The sequence below is a fragment of the Diceros bicornis genome, chromosome 5 (genome assembly GCF_020826845.1).
Source record: "Diceros bicornis minor isolate mBicDic1 chromosome 5, mDicBic1.mat.cur, whole genome shotgun sequence".
Lineage (NCBI taxonomy): Eukaryota > Metazoa > Chordata > Mammalia > Perissodactyla > Rhinocerotidae > Diceros > Diceros bicornis.
In genome coordinates this window covers 6,692,852-6,718,191 of record NC_080744.1, presented here as the reverse complement: position 1 = coordinate 6,718,191, position 25,340 = coordinate 6,692,852, and the positions used below count along the sequence as shown (strand labels likewise).

At 34.8% G+C, this 25,340-nt stretch overlaps 1 pseudogene; it reads right to left on the bottom strand.

Moving 5' to 3' along the window:
* Nucleotides 1–9,261: 9,261 nt before the first annotated feature.
* Nucleotides 9,262–25,340, bottom strand: part of LOC131405259 (14-3-3 protein zeta/delta-like) — a 35,126-nt pseudogene continuing 19,047 nt past the window's right edge.

Sequence of the window (25,340 nt, the reverse complement as noted above, 5' to 3'; positions counted from 1 at the left end):
TTAAACCTCTATTGACCTCTTCTCTAATTAATTAAAAGTCTCATCAGGAGATAACCTTTACTTTGACACACCATCTTTCAAAATATCTTCTTGAAATTCCATTTGTTATATATTCTAATATCAAGTAAGAAAAGCTTAGAATAGAAATAAAAGAGTTGAATTAATTAGTCAACAATGATTAATTAGACATTTATCCAAAGTGAGATTTCAATTCTCTTCATTCCCTTGGCTTGATGCCACATTTTGTTTGTTTAATGAGAACTCTATCTTCTGTGAAGTTTATGATGAATTCAAAATTCTGGCATTTAGATACAAACATTTATTCTGGTAATAGTTGGCAATGACAGTAGCCATCCAGATGCTGTATAATTTGGGTAGAAATTTTAAAAAATACTATTTAATTCTTTTCTAAAATACATTTTAAGAGGATTAAGTATCTGACCTAAATTATGTCACTTAGTTGCTCTTTTAAATAGATGTTTGCCAAGTTTAAATAGATAAATTTGGAGCATTTATCTATGAGTCAGCCTAACTTACAGCATAAAAAAGTTTCACAAAAATATGATGGAATTCTTTTGACTTGATTTTTAAATAACTATTGCATAGATAACAAAATTGCTAAGTAACTATACAAACAATAATTGACTGAAAACTACAAAGACTTTGTGCGTAAAGATGGTTGTTCTGCTGTTTGCTATCTAATCTCACAGCAATTAATACATTTGGTTAATACCTTTAATGTTCTGCTTAAGCACTTAAAAGTTTCCCAAGCGACTTTCTCCCTAAATATTTATGTTTCAGGAAGTATTTTCCCTAGATAATTTAGATGGTTGGATTCCAAATTAACTTTCATTTTTAATCAGTTTTCTGCTTATAAATTTTGACTTCACTATACCCATTTATATTATTCCTCTATCTTCAATGGTGTTGGAACATAACATGAAATCAAGAGCTGTTGCAAATTCAATTAATTTTATCTAAGCTTGTTAATATAGATATGAAATAAAAGTAGGGATGACTCATAATTTAGAGTTAATCCTTTACTTAATTCCTGTTGAATCAATATGCTGTAACTGTCTGTTTTAGTTCTTACAATCTTCTGACATTTTAGTCTGTTCATAAGTGTATTACTTTACTAGAGCTGTTGTAACTAATTACCACAACTTGATGGCTTAAAAAAAAAAGAACAAAATTTATCCTCTCACAGCTCTGGAGGCCAGAAATCCAAAATCAGTGTTGGCAGGACTGGTTGCTTCTTGAGATTCTGAGGGAGAATGTTCTCCTAGCTTCTAGTTGCTACAGGAATCCTTGGCATCTCTTGGCTTGTGGACATATCACTCCAGTCTCTGCCTCTATCTTCACATGGCTTTATCCCCCGGGTCTCTCATAAAGATGTGTTTCATTGGACTTAGGACCCATCTTGGAAATTCAGGATGCTCTTATCTTGGGACACATTATCTATTTATTTATTAAATTTCCAAACTGTATTTTTCTTTATTATTATTTCAGAATTATACAGAATTAGCCTCCTACCTGACCCATCTTTCCTTATGTTAGCTTCTCTTCACAATATTCTATTTAACGGCCTTGTCCATTGCATAGTTCCTACTACTGTTCTACTCTCTCTTCAGGACGCTTAATTTCATTTTATCTGTCAAATAAATTCACAATCACAGGTACTAGGGGTTAGGATTAGGGCGTATCTTTGAGGGGACCACAATTCAACCCACTACAATATGTTTCATTACAAATTATTTTAAACTAATTTTTCAACTGAAATCAGATCAAATACATTACCATGCAACATAAAACTATTTTTACCAGAGTCCTTTCCTCTATGAACCCTATCTATGAATCACTAACCGAATCAACTTGTCCTAATTGATATTTCCATTGCCACACTGACAATATTGTGTCAGATATTTTTGAGTAACATTTTGCTAGTTGATCACCACGTAGTCATGAGTCATTTTCTGATTACTTTGATTAAGGTGTTAATGTGATCAAAATAACCACACCAGAAGTAATATCCTCTTTGAAAGCAGCAAACATGACCACATTTCCATTCTTTTTCACAAATCAATAAAACATTAATCTAGCACGGAGATTACTCTCAGTGATCATTTATCCCTATGCAGCGTAGAATTATCATCCAACTCTCTATTCAACTAATAATGTACATTTTGACACTGATTCATTTTATTAGCTATTTCCTGATTTTTGAATACAGAATTTGGAACTTTTTTACTTCAATCAGTCATCCACAAGAATAATCAATATATCCCTGTTATAGACCAACCAAAGAGCTGAAGAGATAATTAACGAAAAAATTAGTAAGTGGAATCTAAATAACAAATTAACATAGCTTGAAAGTTAAACTCCTGAAAAAAAAATTGTTACCCTCTACAGACACCAAATTCCTTGAGCTTAAAATGTGATGCTTATAGTAACCCAAGGGTACAGTGATATTAAAGTCAGAGTAGAGGACTTTGGAGAAGCAAGTGCTAACTCAGATCTAAGAAGCCATATAACTCAAGAAAGGCATGAGGAAAATAAACTTACTGTTCAGTATGCAAACACATTTATTTGACAATTTTACAGGCAAATGAGCATAGATGTGAATCCATTTTTCTGTGTGTGAATTTCCTACTTCATTTTTTTTTTCTATTACTATTTACACTTTATTCACTGCTTTCAGTCATTAGGCCAAAAAAAAAAAAAATTCACATAGGCAATTAATTTATTCACATAAAACTAGGGAAATTTAACTGTTCTCTGTTTTCAATGATATTGACAAAAGGATTGGCTGTTTTGCCATCAACTAGTTGGACCCAGTAAGTTTCTAATTTATTCTTCAAGGTAAAACCACAGATTGGCTTTGGTGATAAATAAAGTTTTTATTGATCCATATTAAAATCTGAAAAAAATAAGGAATAAAATAAGTTTTTCATAAAGTACAATTTTTTTTGGTAAAGGAGTGCACTTTACCCTGAGTTTGGGCTGTTTTGATGTTAAACCCTCTTTTTTTTAATGAAAAGGTAATGGCAGTAGATAGTAGTTGTGTTGATGGTGATGAGTAGCTTCTTATGACCTTGCTTGGCAAAAATACCCTGTGACTGTTTCCCATTCTTTTTAATTTTAAATTATGTTCAGTCTAAAATATAAGAACCATTGATTTAGATAACAAAAATTATAAATCTAAAGGAAGTGTTAAAAAATTATACTTTACCTAGAAATGGTGTAAGACTTATATGTGTTCATATCTGTAATGTGCTGAGGACAATAATTGGCACATAAAAAGCACTATGTGTGTTTGTATTTATTGTTATTATTATCAGGACCAGAAAAGTTTGAGAACCACGAGTGAATTCTTGGATTTCCTGATTGAAATGTACATTACCAGGCATTTTCTCCCTTGTTTCTTCCTTTAAAAGCTCCAGAAAAGCTCTTATGGCATTGCCTATTACATTTTGTGTTTGAACACAACTAAATAGCAGCACAGAAGAAAAGTCCAGGGAAATTTTTATAAAGTTAAGACTTTCTATTACTTAACAGAACAAATTTAATGTATTAGTTAGCAAAATAATTAGTTTAAAAACAATAAACATGAACATGAATGCAGTAGTGTGAGTTTATGGCTCCTAAGGCAGATCCAATTTCTTGAAATAAAATATATACTTACAAACAGAATTGGTTCAGCTACATATTAAAATGAAACAGCATAGTGCCTCTGGCTCTCTGAGCTCTAATCATCTTGGCTTCTGGGAAAAGATAATTGAATTTCTTATCTAAATATTGGATATTCCTCACCAACTAACTGAAAGTCAAAATTCTTCTCTGGGTATAACTTTAAATTATCAGGTATGATCCTGGGTTAATGACTCAAAGGACCACCATAAATTATACATTAAAATAACTTTCAGATGATCTCAGCTACTTTTAAAAGTGTGGATGTGGAAATCTATATTTCAAAATTAAGAAATTGTTGGAAAGCTAGTGTCTAAATTAGAATTGACTGCTTCTCAACGTCTACCTGAGATTCAATGAATTTTTACTGTCATGAGATTATTTAACATTGAGTATCTTATACCCTGAAATTGTTATTTAAAAATCCTAGATCATAGGGGCTGGCCCGGTGGCACAAGCAGTTAAGTGCATTCGCTCTGCTGCGGCGGCCCGGGGTTCGCTGGTTCAGATCCCGGGCGCACACCCAGGCGCCGATTGTCAAGCCATGCTGTGGCGGCGTCCCATATAAACTGGAGGAAGATGGGCATGGATATTATTAGCCCAGGGCCAGTCTTCCTCAGCAAAAAGAGGAAGATTGGCAGATGTTAGCTCAGGGCCGATGTTCCTAACACACACAAAAAAAAATCAGATGATACTGTTAGGATTTTATAACTTGCAATATCCCACATATTTATATTTCCAGATGTGGAAGTAAATGAGGACCACCCAAATGAGAACAAAGAGAGGCTATTTATTCAGAGCTTGCCATAGCAAGGGAGTCAGCCACGATCACTCACATTTGGCAGAGATTCAAAGGCAGTCATGGGAGTGTAAAATCTTTAAAGTGGAAAAGGGAAGGCTTCAAGCGTGCCCTGATTGGAAGCTGTTGGCATTTGGAGGCTGGAGACAGGCTAACTAGAAGTAGGGCATCCCATCCATGGGCTTGGCTAGGAAAGCATATTTGGCTTCCCTTGGTTGGTCCTAAGTTACAAGCGGGGCAAAAATTAGAGAAGCTGGCAGATATTGATCAAGTTCTGCTATTTGGGGCTGATTGCTACAGAGGTTGTGGTTTGGCTTCCATCCCTGGTTGCTAAAGAGGTTGTGGGTCAGAGTTCTATTTTTATTTAAGGCCCGCCATTGTCCATTTATATATTCAGTCTCTCACAGATACATACATATTTCTATATAAAATTATTTCTACTGTAAGTCCCAATATTAATCTGTAATAAAAGCTGCTCTTTGATTTATTTAAACTCTGTGAGATTTATTTATATTTCACCTATAAATTAAAATATAAAATAAGGTATGAATTTTCTCTTAAAGTAGATCAAATTCTTCAAATACAGCTCAGAGATCTTCCTCCAATATCTCAAAAAATAAAAAGCCAAAGTTGCTAATCAGTCAACAAATATTTAAATATTTAAAACATGATTCAGAAAGTTATCATCCAAAATATAGTGACACTAGCTTTATTGCTCCAAATTAGTCACTCTTTGCATCTCAGTCACCTCAGGTTACACTCATATGCTTAGGACAGGATTCTTCATATTTTACTTGACTCCAGGTCAGTACAATGCCGCTGCTGAGACCACTGACCCACTGGACTCGAGCGCTCTCCAGCTGCTGCTGCTATTACCAACGTTCTGGCCTCAGCAGAAAAGACAGGTGTATCTTATAAAGCTCTAAACTTTCTACTGTCTTAATCTTCCAGTATTCATTTCTTAAAGATATTCTACGATATTCATGTGTTCATCTCCTCACCAACAAATAAGATAATTTTTGGATCATAAATGAGCAGTACTAAGGTTATTTTTGTTAGAAAAAATAACTAAAATTTCAAAGCATTCTAAATCAAGAAATACAGCAAAGGCAAAGAATGGTAAAAAGTATATATTAAAATCAGTCACATTTCTAAAGAACATCCTGAAAGCAGGAGAAAAATTTGATAAAAGTAGTTTCTAAGCTAAATGTTGACACCAAAGAACATAAAATGTATTTCTTAACATGAAAGTTAAACTGAAGAATAAAGTAAGTAAAAGAAAAACTGTGAGTTCATGTTTCTACTTTTTTCCATTCATAAAACTTTTATTCTGCTTACCTCAACTCAATACATATATTCTTAATAATTATGCTTGGATTGTTCATGAAAATTTCATAAGACCTTAAATAAAACTAGCCATCATCTCAAGTTATTTCCCTGTTAATTGTTTTTACAGCACATGCATGTTAGATAAGTTTCAAAAAAAATCATAAAAGGAAAAAACCTAAAAGAAGTTAAACACTTGGGTTTTTTATTTTACTTTTCTGCTTGATATACATGAAGTAATGGATATCAAGCAATTCATTTTAACTGCATCTTGTACATTTGTGCTTAGGTTGCTTAAAATGTTTAAACACAAATAAAAGTGTTTCAAAAATAATGAAAGCAAGCAAACAATAGGTAACTTTACAAATAATGGAATGTGAATAATTTCTGCCCTTCCCTAGACTAAACTGGGTCACAACTTTGTCTAAAGGAACACTTCTGCAGCTATAGTCAAAGGTGTGCACATCGAGATTGTGTATTCCACGGGTACATATGGTTCAAAATGTAATGTCCGTGGGGTGTCTATTTCTACCACAGCATTGTTAAGTGCTCCAAACCTTAACGTACCACAATAACTATATCTGTTATAGGAATCAGTTATCCCTCCTATCCTACATGAGGACAAACCAATAGGTAGGCAATTTGCTTAGATATAAAAGCAATTTCAACATAGGCCCTTTTGAAGCCACAATGTAGCAAAAGTACTATGTATAAAAATTCCACATCCCCATATTGGCCACCTCAAGATGAACACAACTCTCAACAAAGTGGGTACAGAGGGAACATATCTCAACATAATAAAGACCATATGTTACAAGGCCACAGATAACACCATACTCCATGGTGAAAAGCTGAAAGCGTTTCATCTAAGATAGGAGTAAGACAAGCATGCCCACTCTCACCACTCTTATTCAACATAGTATTGGAAATCCTAGCCAGTGCAATTAGGCAAGAAAAAGAAATAAAACACACACAAATCAGAAAAGAAGTAGTAAAACTGTCACTATTTGCAAACGGTATAATATTATATATATAAAACCTTAAAGACTCCACCCAAAAACTGTCAGCACTATTAAACAAATTCAGTAAAGTTTCAGAATACAAAATCAGTTGCATTTCCATACACTAATAACAAACTATCGGCAAGAAGAATTAATAAAACAATCCCATTTACAATTGTATCAAAAAAGAATAAAATAGATAGGAATAAATTTAACCAAGGAAGCAAAAGGCCTGTACACTGAAAACTATAAGACATTGACGAAAGACATTGAAAATACAAATAAATGGAAAGATATTCTGTGCTCATGGGTTGTAAGAATTAATACTGTTAAAATGTCCATACCACCCCAAACAACCTACAGATTCAATGCTCCATTGGAAAGTTCCAGTCGCATTTTTCACAGAAATAGAATAAACAATCTGAAAATTTGTATGGAACCACAAAAGACCCTGAATCACCAAAGCAATCTTGAGAAAGAAGAACAAAGCTGAAGGTACCACATTCTCTGGTTTCAAACTATATTACAAGGTATAGTAATCAAAACAGTATTGGCATAAAAACAGACACACATAGACCAATGGAACAGAATACAGAAGTTAACTCACACATATATGGTCAATTAATTTATGACAATGGAGCCAATGGGAATATACAATGGGAAAAGGACAGTCTCTTCAATAAATGGTGCTGGGTAAACTGGACAGTCACATGTAAAAGAATGAAATTGGACCGCTATCTTACACCATACACAAAAATCAACTTGAAATGGATTAAAGGCTTGAACATAAGAACTGAAACCATAAAACTTCCAGAAGAAAACATAGGCAATAAGCTCCTTGACATAGGTCTTGGTAATGATTTTTGGTATTTGACACCAAAAACAAAGGCAACAAAAGCAAAAATCAGCAATTGGGACTACGTCAAATTAAAAAGCTTCCACAGAGCAAAGGAAATCATCAACAAAATGAAAAGGCAACCTATAGAATAGGAGAAAATATCAGCAAATCACATATCTGATAAAGGGTTAACACCCAAAATATATAAAGAACTCATACAACTCAATAGCAAAAAGACAAACATTCCAGTTTAAAAATGGGCATAGGATCTGAATAGACATTTTTCTAAAAAAGACACACAAATGGCCAACAAGTACATGAGAAGGTGCTTTACATCATTAATCATCAGAAAAATGCAAATCAAAACTACAATGAGGTATCACTTCACACCTGTTAGAATAGCTATTGTCAAAAAGACAAGAGATAACAAATGCTGACAAGAATGTGGAGAAAAGAGAACACTTGTGCACTGTTGGTGGGAATGTAAATTTGTGTAGCCACTATGGAAAACAGTATGGAGATTCCTCAAAAAATTAAAAATAGAGCTACCATGTTATCTAGAAATTCCACTTCTGGTGTTTATTCAAAGGAAACAAAAACACTAACTCAAAAAGATATCTGCACCTCCATGTTCATTGCAGCATTATTTACAATAGCCGAGGCATAGAAACAACCTAAGTGTCTATCGATGGATGAATGGATAAAGAAAATGTGGTATATATACACAGTGGAATATTATTCAGCCATAAAAAAGAATGAAATCTTGCCATTTGTGACAACAAGGATGGGCCTTCAGGACATTGTGCTAAATGAAATAAGCCAGATAAAGAAAGACAAATAACATATGATCTGACTTATCTGTGGAATCTAAAAAACAAAAAACCAAGAGAAAACAAACTCATAGATCCAGAGAACAGATTGGTGGTTGCCAGAGGCAGGAAGTGGGAAAAGGTGAAATGGATGAAGGAGGTCAAAAGGTTATAAAATAAGTAAGTCGTGAGATGTAATGTACAGCATGTTGACTATAGTTAACAATACTTATTGTACATTTGAAAGTTACTAAGAGAGTAGATCTTAAAAGTTCTCATCACAAAAAAAAATGTAATTATATGTGCTGATGGACGTCAACTAGATTTATTATGGTGATCATTTCACAATATATACAAATATTGAATCATTATGTTGTATACCTGAAATTAATATAATGTTATATGCCAATTATATCTTAATTAAAAAAAAGTCTAATTGACAATAGCCAAATAAAATGATAAAATATCTAGTAAAGTAATAAAGGTTCAAAACCTATATGAAGAAACAACAAAACCTTATCAAAGCAAGATATAATCTCTTGTTAAAACAAGAGCTGAATAAATGGAGAAAAAAATCAAGTCTGAATATTTAAAAAAATGAAACAAATCTCTAAATGTTAACTGGCTCTATTCCCTTAATATTAAACATAAAAACCATACGGGAAAAAAATAGAAATTCAAATAGAAGTAACATATACTTGTCATAAATCGTGAAGAAAAAACTATTCGTGAGGCAGTATAGACAACAAATGGTCCGCTGTATAAATTTCAGAATGAGAAAAACAAAAATCGGGAGGCTGTTTAATTGTCCCCTTCTTCTCCTGTTTTAGCTTCATCTCCTTGGGTATTTGACATCCACGATGTCAAGCTGCCTCTCAGTCATTGCATTGTTAGCATGCTGTCTTTGTGTGACTCTTTACTAGATGTATCAAGTTCAGCAATGGTTTCATCCAAAGCTGCCTTAACAACCTAAGTGTCTATTGATAGATGAATGGATAAAGAAAATGTGGCATATATATACAACAGAATACTATTCAGCCATAAAAAAGAAAGAAATCCTCCCATTTGCAACAACATGGGCGGACCTTGAGGACATTCTGCTAAGTGAAGAAAGTCAGAGCAAGAAAAACAGCATATGATCTCACTTACATGTGGAATCTAGAGTAACAAAACTCATCAAAACAGAGTCAGATTTGTGGTTGCCAGAGTCAGGAGTGGTGGCGGAGCTGGGAAAATGGATGAAGGGGGTCAAAAGGTACAAATTTCCACTGATAAAATAAATAAGTTCTGGAGATGTAATGTACAACGGGATGACTATAGTTAACAATATTGTATTGTATATTTGAAAGTTGCTAAGAGAGTAAACCCTAAAAGTTCTCATCACAAGGAAAAAAATTGTTAACTATGTGAGCTGATGGATGTTAACTAAACTTACTGTGGTAATCATTTAGCAATATATACATATTTTAAATCATTATGTTGTATACCTTAAACTTATATAATGTTATATGTCAACTATATTTCAATAAAACTGGGAGAGTAAAAGCTATCTTTGCAAGAGGCAGGCTTTCTCTGGGAAGTTCAGAATCATACAATAGAACACAGAGAATTTACAGCCCAAACCCAATACCATAGGACGTGTGGTTTGTATTTCCTTTGTCTGATTTGAAAAGCTTCTTTGTATGCTTGTTGTGACTGATCCATAATCCCTTTCTGGTCATCAGCAGCAGCAACCTGAGCCAAGTAACAGCAGTCCTCTCCTTTAACTTTCAAGTAGAAGACTTTGCTCTGTGCTTGTGAAGCGTTGGGATCAAGAACTTTTCCAAGAGACAGTAAATCCTTTGCAGATATCTCTAAGGTCATTTTCCATTTTCTCTCTGGATTCTCAAGCCATCTGCTGTTTTTCTCAGCACCTTCTATCATTTGCTCAATACTTGAGATGACCCTCCAAGGTGACCTATGGGCTGCTACAACATGTTTATAAGCAACTGAGAGAAGACTTCTCTCCTCGTTGGATAATTCAGCCCCTTGTTCAGTTACGGACATCGTGCAGGCTGCCACATCAACATATCACTCAGCTTGCTTGGCCACTTTGGGCTTCTGCACCAACACCTTTTATCCATGTCTGGAAGTTTGTGTCGGAAGGGGGTGGTGGTGGTTGGAAAGGGACTTTCTGCAGTCTCTGAGCAATGCAGTGGCAGGGCTGAAACTGTCCCTGGATCTCTCTGCTCACAGGCTCCATGTTTACACAGCAAAGTTGTATATAATACAACAAAGGTTGTATATCATCAGCATTGTCTATAATTAACTCTATCTCTTAATACTTAACTTGACCTAATTAATGCAAACATTTTTAAAAATGCATGTTTTTCCTTGAAAGTAACATAGAGTATGGTTTACTACCCTGTGTTAGAAAAATTGACAAAAGTTTAAGTTACTATTGTCTGAATATGTAATTTCAATATGATAATTTAGCAAAGTGGGGCACAAAAATTTGAAGTTTATTAACATATAATTTGCAAATTTATACATTTTTTTAAAATCCACAAAATAAAATATTTTATAACTTTTTGAATCTATTAATAGTAAAGCCAACTGTGTTGAACAATTAAAGTCAGATACGCGAAAAGAGAAAAAATTAGAGTCCATTTAGCTAACAAAAGCAAAGAATCATCATCACAAAACCAAATCATTGTAAATTGCAATAACAAGCCTCAAGCAGAACCACCACATTGCGTTATCCGCAGTATTCCAGCTCCTTAGAATAAGTAAAATTACATGCATTTTCACATAAAAAGTTACCATAAACCCATCCTCTGAGTTATTGTTTTCCATCATGATGACAGATTTATGTTAATCCTTCTATCCTCTTTTGTGCAGTAAAATCTACATTTGTGAAAAAGAACAAAGATTAAGTGTGCTAAACTTCTGGGTAATATTCCCAGTAATTTGTTGACCAAGATGGCCTGAGGCCTTAAAGTTCCCCTCAGTCTGACTAAATTTTAAACAGCTTTCTTTCAGTCTATAAATCGGCGACCTCCCTTTCCTTAGAGCAAGTACTTTAGAAAGTTTTCAATAATAAATTATTTCTCTGTCCCTTTGAGATGTAAATCTTCTCCCAGCCTCTCGCCCATTTTACGCCTGAGGAATGTCTTTCTCAAGGACCTGGGAGCCATCATTTGAAATGTAATCATCAAGAAAGATAGGGACCCTGTCTCCCAGTCTTTGTGAGAGTACAGGGGTCTAACTTCCTTAAGCACTGATTAGCAAACACAGCTGGCCTAATCACAGTGACCAACCTCCCCTTAAAGTCCTCCAGGACTTTCCATGAGCTCACTCTAGTGCTTAAACATCCTCCCGCCTCTTGTTTAGTGGAGCTGAGTTCAATCTCTCTCCCCTATTGCAATGGCCTTGAACAAAGTCATTCCTGCCTGTTTAACTCTATCCAGTGAATTTTTTCTTTGACACTGTGTATAGAATTTTTCACCTTATCCCAGAAATGTACTTATTAATCGCCAACTATTTGCAAAGGAATGGCTTAGGCACTATCAAAGTGAGTGCTCCCCCTTAGAGATTACATTTGAATGTAAATATAGGGTGTCCTAATCAAAATTGTGACTTAAGCCAATTTTCTCTCCAGTGTTTTTAGGATTTTTTAAATCATCATTAAATCATCATTTAAATCATCATTTAAATCATCATTAAATTATCTTCTCTAGCTAAGAGAAGTGTTTTTCCCCTACTTCCAGGTGCTTCGGAAAAACTATACATAGAGTTGCAGATTAAAAAAAAAGTCCAAGGGGCCGGCCCGGTGGCGCAAGCGGTTAAGTGCGCGCGCTCCGCTGCGGCGGCCCAGGGTTCGCTGGTTCGGATCCCGGGCGCGCACCGACGCACTGCTTGGCAAGCCATGCTGTGGCGGCGTCCCATATAAAGTGGAGGAAGATGGGCACAGATGTTAGCCCAGGGCCATCTTCCTCAGCAAAAAAAAGAGGAGGATTGGCGGATGTTAGCACAGGGCTGATCTCCTCACAAAAAAAAAAAAAAAAAAAAGTCCAAATCCTCTAGTCAAACTGATGTTTTCTTTTAGAAGTTTTATGGTTTTAGGTTTCATATTTAGGTCTATAATCCATTCTGTGTTAATATTTTATATGATGCAAGCTATAAATTAGAGTTCATGTTTTTTGTTTTGTTTTGTTTTTGGCATGTCGGTATCCAATTATTCCAGACTATTTCTTGAACACAATGATCCTTTCTCCAGTTACTCGCTTTTGCGCTTTTGTCAAATATCAGCATTTCATGTGTATGGGTCTATTTCGGGACTCCTCTTCTATGCCATTGATTTGTCTAGTTTGATGGGAATACACCCTGTCTTGATTATTGTCGATTTATAATAAACCTCCAAATCAGGAAGTATTAGCTGTCCAACTTTTTTTTCTTTGTTAAGGGTTTTTAAATTTGCGTTTAGTTCCTTAGCATTTCCGCGTGAATATTAGAATCAGCTTGGCAATTTCTACCAAAGACAAATCTCTTGCTAGGATTTTAATTGCGATTTTGTTGAATCTATAGATTAATTTGATGAAAATTGACATTATAACAATATTGATCTTCCTGGCCACGAACATAATTTCTCTCTCCATTTATTTAGGTTTTTTTTAATTTCTCTCAGTAACATTTTATAGTTTTAATGTATGTATCTTACACATTGTCAGATTTATCTCTAAATATTTAATAACTTTGGTGCTATAGGTGGTATCCTTCTTTGTTTTAATTTGTGAATATTTGTTGCTAGTATATCAACATACAATTAATTTTAAGTATTAATCTTGTTCTTGCAAATCTGATAAACTTATTCACTAGCTCTAACACAAAGCTGAGTAGTAGAAGTAGTGACAGACATCCTTGATTTGTTCCTGATCATCGGGGAAAAGCATTCGGTCTTTCATCACGATGTATTACATTAGCAGTAGCATTTTTGTAGATGTCCTTTATCAAATTGAAGTAAGTTCCCTTCTACTCCTAGTTTGCTGATAGTTATCTCAGGAATGCAAATGGGATCTTGTCAATTGCATTTTTGTGTGTCTACTGGGATGGTCATATTTTTTTTTCTGTTTTAGTTTTCTAATTTGGTGAATTACATTGACTAGCTATCAAATGTGCAAACAACCTTTCATTCTCAGACAAATTCCACTTGGTCGTGATATAGCCCAGTTATGTACTGTTGGATTTGGTTTGCTAAAATTTTATTAAGGATTTTTTTGCATCTATACTCTTAAGGGATATTGTACAGTTATTTTTTTATTCTTATGTTTTCTTCTGATTTTAGTGTCATGGTAATGCTGAACTCATTGAAAAAGTTGGGGGATATTCAGTCCTCTTCAGTTTTCTACGGGAGTTTATATAGAATTGATATTATTTCTTCTCTAAACGTTTGGTAGAATTTCCTGGTGTTTTCCATGTGTTAGGACCTTTAAATGCAAATTCAGTTCTTTAACAGATATAGGGCTTTTGAGATTACCTAATTTTTCTTAAGTGAGACTTTGATAGTTTACGTCATTAATGGAATGTGTCTATTTCCTCTAAGTAGTCAAAAATATTGGCATAAAGTTGTTTGTAATATTCCCTAACTATATTTTTAATATCTACAGCATCTGTAGTGATATCATCTCTCTTATTCCTAATTTGTGTTTTCTCTCTTTTTTTCTTGTTCAATCTTGTTAGATGTTTATCAATATTATCAGTCTTCTCAAAGAATCAGCTTTTGGTTACATCATTTTGTCCTGTCTTGTATTTGCTTTGGACATTGTAATCAGCTCCTGTTAATCCATCCTGACCAGAAGCAGAAGTCCTAGTATGTGTGTTCTTATAATTGATTTAAATCCTTTCTTGATAAAGTCAGGAAGTAAATTCACACACACACACACGCACACATTCACACATATGCAAACAAACAAAACCTAAATAACTATTCTCACCATGTAATATCTTTTTTCTCTGTCCAGTCTAAGACTCTAATGCTAAGTCCCATTACTCCTGGGTCTGTATATCTTACTTGCCCTGGGCATTTCAACCTCATACCATATTCTGTGACTTCACTTTTCATTTGCTCTCAGAACACCTATTGATAGGTGTCTTCAGTATAGACTATCATTTAAGCCATCAATATTTGTCATATCCCTTATGTCTTCCCAATGCCTTCTCAACCTGCCCTGTCCCACTTTCCCCATAGCCTGACTCAAATAAGTCTATCCTGACCCAAATAAGTCTATCCTGCCTACAAGGATTTTGATAACATTAATAAAATATAATTATTTTAGAAAATTCTTTATTTCTGAGACAGTGCACATATAATATCTGGGGGAGAGAAGGAAGAAGGAGTATGAGAAGATATCATCAGGGGTAAACAAGCAGAAATAATATTTTTCAACTAATGACAATATAATTTAATGTAACTTTTTATCCTCTATAGTTCCATTACTGACATAATTTTTAAATGTCAAACTTCTTGTGGAAACGTTCTGTGATGCTATTAAAATCAAAAGAATATGGGCCGGCTCCGTGGCTTGGTGGTTAAGTGCGCGCGCTCCGCTACTGGTGGCCCAGGTTCGGATGCCGGGTGCACACCGACGCACCGCTTCTCCGGCCATGCCGAGGCTGTGTCCCAGTGCAGAAACTAGAAGGATGTGCAGCTATGACATACAACTATCTACTGGGGCTTTGAGGGGAAAAATAAATAAATAAAAATCTTTAAAAAAAAAGAAAAAAGAATATGATCATGTTTGTGATTCATATTCTCTGAAGGAATACTGACTTTGAAAAATATGAGATTTTACAAAATTGCTGCCATATTGCTTGATTCTTAATGAGACTATATCCGTCTTTTATCTGAAAGATTTTTTAAAAATCAAACGTATTTTTTAATAAATAATACCCCAAAAATACATTATATAAAATCTATGTTCACCTAACAATGTGCATACGCATACGCCTAAGCCCAATTTAGGAGCATATGTCCAAAGCAGGAAAGAAAAATCTGTTTATTACCAAAATGGCCTTGGGAGTTAGTGACTTAACTTCATTCGGATATATCTTGAGGACGCTTATCACCCCACTCAGTTTTAGATAACTTCAGTGACACCTTCCCAAATCCTTTTTAGAAAACGAATATATCAATCTTAGACATGGGCCCATCCCTCAGTGAGTATATCATCTGATTTCACCATTTCCCAAGAAGAGGTAGCAACCCTCATCTCTGCGCCCATGGTACTTTGGACATATGTCTTTCTACTTCAGAATTGCTTGTTTAATTCTACAGTTTATGTTTTTGTTTTTATTTTTAAGTAGTGAGAAATAACACTCCCCAAGTAGAGTATAACCTCTTTAAAGGGAGGGAACATGTTTATTTTTATCTTTATCCTTAAGCTCTGGCAGCGTGTCTGACCTATTTTTAGGGACTCAATAATATTTACTGAGCTCGTGAATGAATTAGAGGAAAAATAAACAGAATAATAAATAGATTTAATACAAATGGACAGAACCTATGGCTTCATAGAAATCAAATATTCACATCTCTTTTATATAAGCACATTGCTTTTTAGGATTTATTTCCTTTTTAGATATACATCTATATTACATACAATATATATATATAATATAGATATATAGATATACAGTATTATATTATATATATATTATATTATATATGTTAATTATTATATAAATATATTATATATTTTATTATATATATAATATATATTATATATATAATATATATAATATGAATATATATATTATTATAGAAATATAATATTATATATATTCATATTATATATGTTAATAATCAAAAATCTCAGAGATACTGTTTATAGTTAATTAGAACTCATTTCTTCCTTGCTAACCAAGTCCATGACTCAGCTCCTTCTAACTATCAATGATGAAAAGGTATTGGATCTAAAACAAGTGTGTCTGAGATGCTGTGACCACATTTAGCTCTGGGACTATACTTAGAAAATGGTGGTTGGGAACCCAAAAAACAAACCATTCCACTTATTTCATTTTTCAGATTAAATCTATTTGTTTATGTTCATAGAAATTAGAAGACGCCATGAACATTTTTTTTAAAGTATGTGGCAGAGACAATGCTATATATTCACCCAATTATTCCATATTTTTATACACACAGCTAAACTTCATTTCCCAGCCCCCTGCGTCTAGAGGCCGTCATATGAACAATTCTCACCAATAGAAGGTGAGTAGGTGGGATGCCTCACTTGCAGCCTGAGGCGGTAAAGACCAGGTGTGCCTTCTCTGTGCTCTGGGTTTTCCTTCCTGGCTGCTGGAATAGACTCCGAGGAAACCAAGTTGCGAGATGGAAGAGTTCCCGGCCCCTTCGCCACTCCCTGGAGGAGAGGCACGCAGACAGCAGCCTGGACTCCTAGGTACTGTAGGCTTCGCAGGAAGTAAACCTTTGCTGTTTAAACCACTGAGAGAACAGAGTTTAATTTGTTTTTTTCTCTCAGCTTAGCTCAGGCTACCCTGTCTAATATAAAATTTAAATCTCACTAAAATTAAATAAAATCATCTCTGCTGTTGAAATAACTATAATGCGAGGCATAAATTCCTTTATTTTTCAGTCCTACTTTAGATTAATAACTATTTGACTCAATGTCATAGCTTAAAACTTGTTTGAATTGTTTCTTTTCTAAAGCTATATGATTACATTTATTCTTTTTAATTGGATATAAAAACAAAAAGCAAAATGGCAATGGAATAATAATTACTAAATAGTTTCTACAGTGAAAACACTTTTTAAGGAGAAACATCACTTTGGGTGATGCTATTCTCATCACCCTTCCTTCACTGTCGCCTCAATATTATCATAAATATTAACAACAGTGACACAGCTTCTTCCCATTTTTCTACTCCCATGTGTGGGTCTGCCCTCCCCACAGTATTTTACTTCTGGTGAATGCCCAGGAAAATATTTTCCCTAGCAGTGATAACACCTGAACTGAGCCTAGATCTCAAGAATGTCTTCTCATTTTGGACACAAAAACAGGCCTCTAATTCTTCCAGATGATGAGCAGACGTCCACCTTCTAAAGGTCTATTTTTGGTGTACCTTTCAGCCAACTTTGACAAAACTCCACAATCTAAATGTGTAAGATTATAACACTTCAAATTATAAAGTCAAATAAAAAATCAAAAGCTAAGTAAGAAACATCTAAAGTAAACAATGAAGCACAGTTTCACTTCTAACGTTTTTCTTATGTGGATTGATCTAGCTTAATTTAAGGTGAGTAAAATGGTAATTATACGATCTTAATTTAAAAATGTATTTCTTCAGAGGAACTTAAATGAGTTTCTAGATGCAATTTTATTAATACCGTAGTTAGGTAATCTTGTCTTTATTTAACTGAAGGACAGTTTTATTCTTCTAAAAGTGTATGACAAGAAATACAAATTATACAAGACTTCCAAAGGCTGAAGCTATGAGCAATCTGGACACATTTGCAGTCTCATAACCTTGTTAAAACAGGAAGATTGACTCAACAGGAAAATAAGCGAATAAGCCAGATCTACTTCAAATTCTGATCCCAAAGTGAGTTAGATGACTTTCTATCAGTCCCTTGATCAATCTGTATAAGCATCTCTTCCTCTGAAAAATGAGAGGGGATAATCAAGACAAACTGTTCCAGCAACAACATCCAAATCCAGTGATAATTGATTTTTCCCTCTGGGTCCAAATGGGAAACAGTAGAGATGAAAACGAGGCTAATCACCTCTTGTCACCTAACTGAGTCTGGGAACTATCAGGCAGTGGGAGTGATAACAATAATAATGATTACACTCACACACACACACACACACACACACACCCCCAGGCTACATCACACCTTCTCAGTGCTCTGCAGCTGTCAAAGGTAGCATGTCATGTGATCACCAAAGACTCTGCTCACTCCCTATTTTTTATTTGTTTTCATTTTTATGTCTTTATGTTTTAATTTACACTCAATAAATTTGCTCTTTTTGGTATCAAAGTCTATGAATTTTGATAAATGCATAAAGTTTTATAACAACTACCATAGTCAAGATACAGAGCAGTTCCAATAGCCAAAGAGAATTGTTCCATGTTGTCCCTTTGTGATCAACCCTTCATACACTCCCAATCCCTGGAACCTACTATCTACCCATTTCTTCTCTGTGCTTGTAGTTTTGCCTTTTCCAGAATGTTATAGATATATATATATAGAGAGAGAGAGAATATCACACAATAGCCTTTTCTGTCTCCCTTCTCTCACTCAGCATAATTCATTTGAGATTTATCCATGTTATTGGTTTGTATCAATAGTTCATTCCTTTTTATTGCTGAGTATTATTTTATTGTATGGATATATCATAGTTGGTTTATCCATTCACATGGTGAAGGACATTGGTTGTCCCCAGTTTGGGGCAATTATGAATAGAGCTGCTATCAACATTAACTATAGGTTTTTATGTACACATCAACTTCATTTCTCTTGGGTAAATACCTAGGAGTGGGATTGCTGGATCATATGGCACAAATACATTTAACTTTATAATAAACTGATCAATCGTTTTCCAAAGTAGTTGTACCGTTTTGTATTCCCATCAGCAATGAATGAGAGCTCCAATTCTAATTGTTCTACGTCCTCACCTGGAATTGCTATTGTCAGTTTTTTGTTGTTTTATTTTGTCTTGTTTTGTTTTAACTTTTCTAATATGTGTGTCATGGTATCTCATTGTGACTTTAATTTTCATTTCCCTAATGACGAATTATGTCAAGCATTTTTCACGTGCTTATTTGCCATCTTTAATCTTCTTCGGTGAAATATCTATTCAAGTCTTTTGATCATTTTTGAATTGGGTGGTTTGTTTTCTTATTTTTGAGTTTTGAGTGTTTTTTACATATCCTGTGACTACTTCTGAATTGTCATTACAACAGGCATGAAATCTCCATCCAGGATGTTGTATCAACAGACTCTCACACATACATTAGGTGGCTTGCTCAGAAAATTGTAGTAATCTGTTGTAGCAGGAAGTCAAGTCTATGTTTTATCCGAACGTGCTTTTTTTCTAACTCACCTTCTTCTGATAAGGATGTAAACTGATGTCACTTTCTGGAATTTTACCAATGTCTACCAAAACTTGAAAATGTACATACTCTTTGACTTAGTAATGCCATTTTTAAAATAATTAGTCAGAGATACATGATATATCAGAAGTGGACTTATTTACTTGGGATGATGTTCCTGACTGATGTTCTGAAACTATTATTTGATAAGAGATATTAGCAAAATTATATGCATAGTTCTATCTATTTTTAAAATAAATACTATATGCAAATCTATTTGTTCAGTAACTATTTACTAAGTGTCTTCTGTTTACCAGTAACTGTGCCATGCACAGGATACATGGAGATAAGCAACCATGTTCCCAGAAAAAAAAAATTTGTAAAAATGCCTTAGACCTTAAGGATAGAAAATAAAGTGGCAATTTGAAGAATAAAAAGAAAAGTATTGTCATGCAAAATATGGCTCTAAAAGTCCAAAATAAATCAATTTACATTTTTCCTCAGAGGCACCTAGATAGCAAGGTACAAAAAGACAAACTATACTATAGTGATTAAATGTGAGTGTGGAGGGGGTTCTGGAGCTCATCCTGGAGTCACTCAGAAAGACGAGGTTTCAAATCCTAGTTATGTCATTTCTACCTCTGCAAATTGGGGCAAATTACTTAACCTCATCTATAAAATGGATATATTACAATTGCTGTGTGAATTAATGAAATATTCCAAGTAAAGCAGTGTAATGGCTGTCACATGATAAGTACAAAATATATATCAGCTATTATTATTATCATTACCCTTATCCAAGGGAATAAAAAATGGTAATTTTCATTCAGGCATATCAATGATTTTGTCTGCATCTAAAGTGGACTTGGACTTCTAGGCATTTAATTTAAAAACTGTATGTTTCTTTACATTATTTATCATTAATTAAAAATGAATATTTTGTGGGAATAGTGGGGGTGGGGAGATCATTTGAGATATTCCTCATTAATATTATCTGCCTCTATATGAGGAGAATGATGCAAAATTTAGCTATTAAAAAAATATGCTTGACTATTGGAGCAGTAATATTGGCATCCCTGAAATAAAATACCTGGTTTGCAAACAATAGGAAGAAGGTTGCAAAGTGCTTTGAAATTCTATGACATCTAATAGCTATAATTAAGGGGTCAGTAATTGCATATGGTTAATATAAGGCAATGAGTCACTCATCCTAATCCTTAATGATACCGAGAAGAAAAGGTTATGTACTGGCAAATTTGTTAGCATTTTCATCACATTTCAAATCTGCTCATGAAAGATAAGTGCAGCTGCTGCAGAGAGAATTCAAAGATAAAAGCAAGCTTGGGCTCTATAAAACTTAAGATAGACATGTTATCCCGGAAGTGTCTCCTCAAGGCGTGTGTAATGTGCCTCTGCAATTAGCATGGGCAGTTGATTTTACAGAAATGAGCTACTGAAAGGACAAGGTGCTGAGGAAAGGAATCCTTTCAACAGGATAAAACAGAAAATAAAGAAAGCAAGGGGGAATAATAACAGGGATTTGCAGAGCATGCTTTGCAAACTGGTCATCCAAGAGGGTTTTTGCACTGCTCGTTATGCTACCATGTGGCTAAATTGTTTTGACTTAGAAAAGATAAATATTCACAAGACAAAGAAATTCTACAAATATCTTGCTGAAATTCTTGGATTATGTTATATAATCCAATTATATGTTATATAATTTTTATGTTATAAAAATGTTTTTACTGGGACTGGCCCTGTGGCATAGTCCTTAAGTGCGCGCACTCTGCTGTTGGCGGACCGGGTTTGGATCCCGGGCACACACCGACCCACCGCTTGTCAGCCCATGCTGTGGCGGCATCCCACAGGAAGTGGAGGAAGATCAGTATGGATGTTAGCTCAGGGCCAGTCTTCCTCAGCAAAAAGAGGAGGATTGGCACGGATGTTAGCTCAGGGCTGATCTCCTCACAAAAAATAAATTAATTAATTAATTAATTAATTAATTAATTAATTAAATATGAAAATGTTTTCTATTATTTCTCCTTTTCATACCCCTTTAGTTTCATTTTTACTTCAGAAGAAAAAGGAGAGTGGTTAATGCCACATCAGAGAGACAGTTTCAAAGATCTGCCCCCTGTGGTCTTGCAGTCTCACTCTCTGTCTCCATAATTCAGTAGGAAACAAGGTTACCTGTCTCATTCCAGCAACTTGATGGCCCTCCTAGTTGAGCTAATAGATTGTCGAGTCAGTCTTAAGTACATTAGACAAAGAACACCTTTGTATGTCTTGCTTCTGAGATTCTTAATAATGAAACTTGAACATGCGCTGTCCCTCAAGACTTTCCTCCTTTGAAATCTCTTTGAGTTTAGTTTCTTCAAATGAAGTTAAATTTTCAGGAATGTTTATACTATTAATTGCAAACTCCTTAAAGACAGAGGTTATTTATCTTTTTGTATCCTCTGCCCCCAAGACAGTGCCCCCACACAGTCAGCATTTAACCAATATGTAAACAAAGGGAGGAGAAGGAAGAGGGAGGTGAGGGGGGGATTCCCACTGTGAGATGGTAACTGGAGAGAGCACTAGCCTGAACTCTACACCTGTTTCTGCTGAGGAATTTTAAAGTTAAATTGGACTTTCTGCTTAATTTAGCCATGAATATGAATTTATTTGAAATTATATAAAACTTATTATAGCTGAGCCAACATGTAGTTTCAGGGAATACTCAGTATGTTACAGTCTCTGTCCTTCCTGTCATTATTCCTAACAATACCATTTATTGAAATCACCATTATTTCTCTTTAGAGAAAAAATAGAATTTTTGGATTGTTTTTAAATATAAAAATTATACATGCTCAGCTTAGCATTTGGAAAATATTAAAAACCTATTTTAAATATATATTAAAAAAGTGTAAAGAGTATAAGCTTACTCATGTAGAGGTGAAGAATTTACCACTCCAAAATATGACTCTTCAGCAACAGGATTATGTAGAGCTGGTTGTTTTTAAGAAACAGCAGACATAGGAGAAGCTCTGAAAACCCTTTTGTCCGAGTTACTTTAAAGTTACGTTTTGGAGTTAAAGTTGCTCTTTTAAAAGAAAAAGTTTAGAGATAAATTTACCCTTTTGTAAGAAACATTTACATTTATAAGGGAAATTTCCATTTGTAACAGTGTCTCCCTCTCTGTACCAGGAGGAGGAGGATGCGTAATCTCTAGAAACTCTTATCAGTGCAGAAGGTATTGACTTAAATCTGCATAACAACCTTACCCTTGTTTACTGTCCTTTGCCTGAAACCTCCCATATCTGACCCCCATTCTCAACAGCTTTCTTTTCTCTTTAGCTGGAGATGATATTTAAGGTGGTGGGTTGGGCGACTTCAGGGAGTTAGTTACTTAGTTTTCCTGCGTATCTCCCTTGTATACAGGAGGTATACATGTTATTAAACTTCTGTTTGTTTTTCTCCTGTCAATCTGTATTTTTATTACAGGGGGGTCTCAGCCAAGAACCTAGAAGAGTAGAGGGAAAATTATTTTTCCTCCCCTACATCCAGAATCCCTCTTCCCAAGAATAATCACTATTTATATTTTGATGTATTTGATACCTAACCTCTTAATCTCAAATTCGTGTGCCCCCGATGCCCAGCAAGCCAAACGCTGAGACATTGGTGCTTGGAGAAGAGACAGATTTATTCAAATTGGCCAAAATGAGTAGGTGGGAGCCTGGGTTCGTTCAAATCCACTTTCCTAGAACAGAAAGCAGGGGGCTTTTATAGAGCTAAGGGGCTTGGCAGGAGGGACCTCAGGGAAACAAAGGGGTCACTCCTGATAAGCCTCTGGGCCATCTGATTCTGGGCTTCAACAGCTGCTGAGGGCCGGCCATCCATCTGGTGATTGCAACCTTCCTGAAGGCATTCTCTTTCTCCTGCAAAACAAGCTCACAAATCCTCTAGACCCCTGAGTCACTCCTCAAGTTAAACAGGAAAAACAGCAAATTGCTTTAGTATCTGCAGTACCCCTCAGACACCCAGCCGCATACTTCCTTCTTGAAATTTTTTATTTTTCTATTTTTCCATAACTGAGACTTTCTATATAATTTTATATCTTGGCTTTTTACCTGACATTATGCCTAATTATCCTGAGGCCCTTTGTAAAAGATGGGGACAATTCACATTCCCACCAGGAGCAAATGAAAGAAATCTTACCATACACTTAAATTCATAGACTATAATGACGTTCTTAATTTTTGCTAATTTGATAGAAATAAAAGAAATATATCTTGTAATGTTTCTATTTTTTTCATTTTTCATAAAATACTTATCATTCTACTTTAGCTTCAAGAGACCCAGTGGTTTTCTAAACCATTCCCAAAAGGCAAATTGACTCCTGGAGATTCAAACATTTTTTTAATAATTCAAAATAATCATTTGTTTCATTTCTTTCCAGCAGAAGATTGCTTCACTATTTTGATCCTTCAGTACAGTAGAAACTGGAGTGGAAAGGACTCTAAGAATAAAACCGCTAATGATCCATATGTATAGTATTTCCATTATGTCCTCTTTTAAAGAATGTTTCTGAACATTCTCGCTGAATATATAGGGTTGTTTCTTGCTGATACACGTCTCACTACCAAGTGGAGTATAATAAAAGAAGATGGCAGTAAGGAGCTCAGTGTAAGATGGGTCAAGTTGGCCCATGAACGTACAATGTGCTCATTACTATTCAGAAGGGCAGGCTGACAGGCTGTGGGCAGATCAAGGAATCTAAATCCACCTCTTCACGGGACTCTCAGACAGATCAAATGACTGACCCTACTTAGAGTTGACGAGAACCAAAATGTTTGTTTCACAGGCCCAAATCCTGCCTCTTTAGTTTCATCTGGCTTAAAGACTACAGCATTTGGAAATAAACAAAAACTAAAAACAGAGTAAACAAAAATTAGAAAATTCTACAATCATAGCTGGTCATAAATGCTAATAGATTAGTAGTTGCTTGAACAAGCAGATGGAAGTGCTAAAAACCACTGAGTTTCAAAGGATGAGAAACTTATAATAGCCTTAATGTTGACATGTGGCCTAGGCAATAGTGACATGCAATTAACAAAGTGTTCCTAAAATGCAGGGACACAGCAGAGAGAAGAATGGCTACTAGGTTAAACCTCTAGTGAGGTAGATTATTGAAGAAAATACATGGGAAATAAATACTGAATTGTGTATGAAATATATTTAAATGCCAGATTTCATGGTGCATATTCCAAGTATCCTGAGAAACAGAAGGGAATATTAAAGTGGTCACAGAAAACTCACAAAGGGTAACAGGTAATTTCCTTATTCTCAAAACTCAATGAAAATAATGGAACAAAAACAGATATTTTTCAATAATTTCAGAATAAATAAAAAATTGATAATTTAATTGCAAAGTGGTAGAACTTTTTGCCCATTGTTAGACCTTAGCTGGTTGGATAAACTGGTATCAACCTAGTTATAATTCCTAAATGAGCTTCACCCTAACTTTCCTTTGCTCACTTCATTCTGTTTTTAAAAAATATATTGTAAAAAAATACAAATCTTTCTATATCACTCAGAAAATTTACTACAGAAACATAATGTATAGGTTTTTTAAAGTACTTTGAAATATACTATTGCATGATAAAAATTATAAATATGAGGGCCGGCCCAGTGGCCTAGCAGTTAAGTGTGCGCTCTGGCTTTGGAGGCCCGAGGTTCTCAGGTTTGGATCCCAGAGGGGAATGCACTGACACAGCGCTTGTCAAGCCATGCTGTGGTGGCGTCTC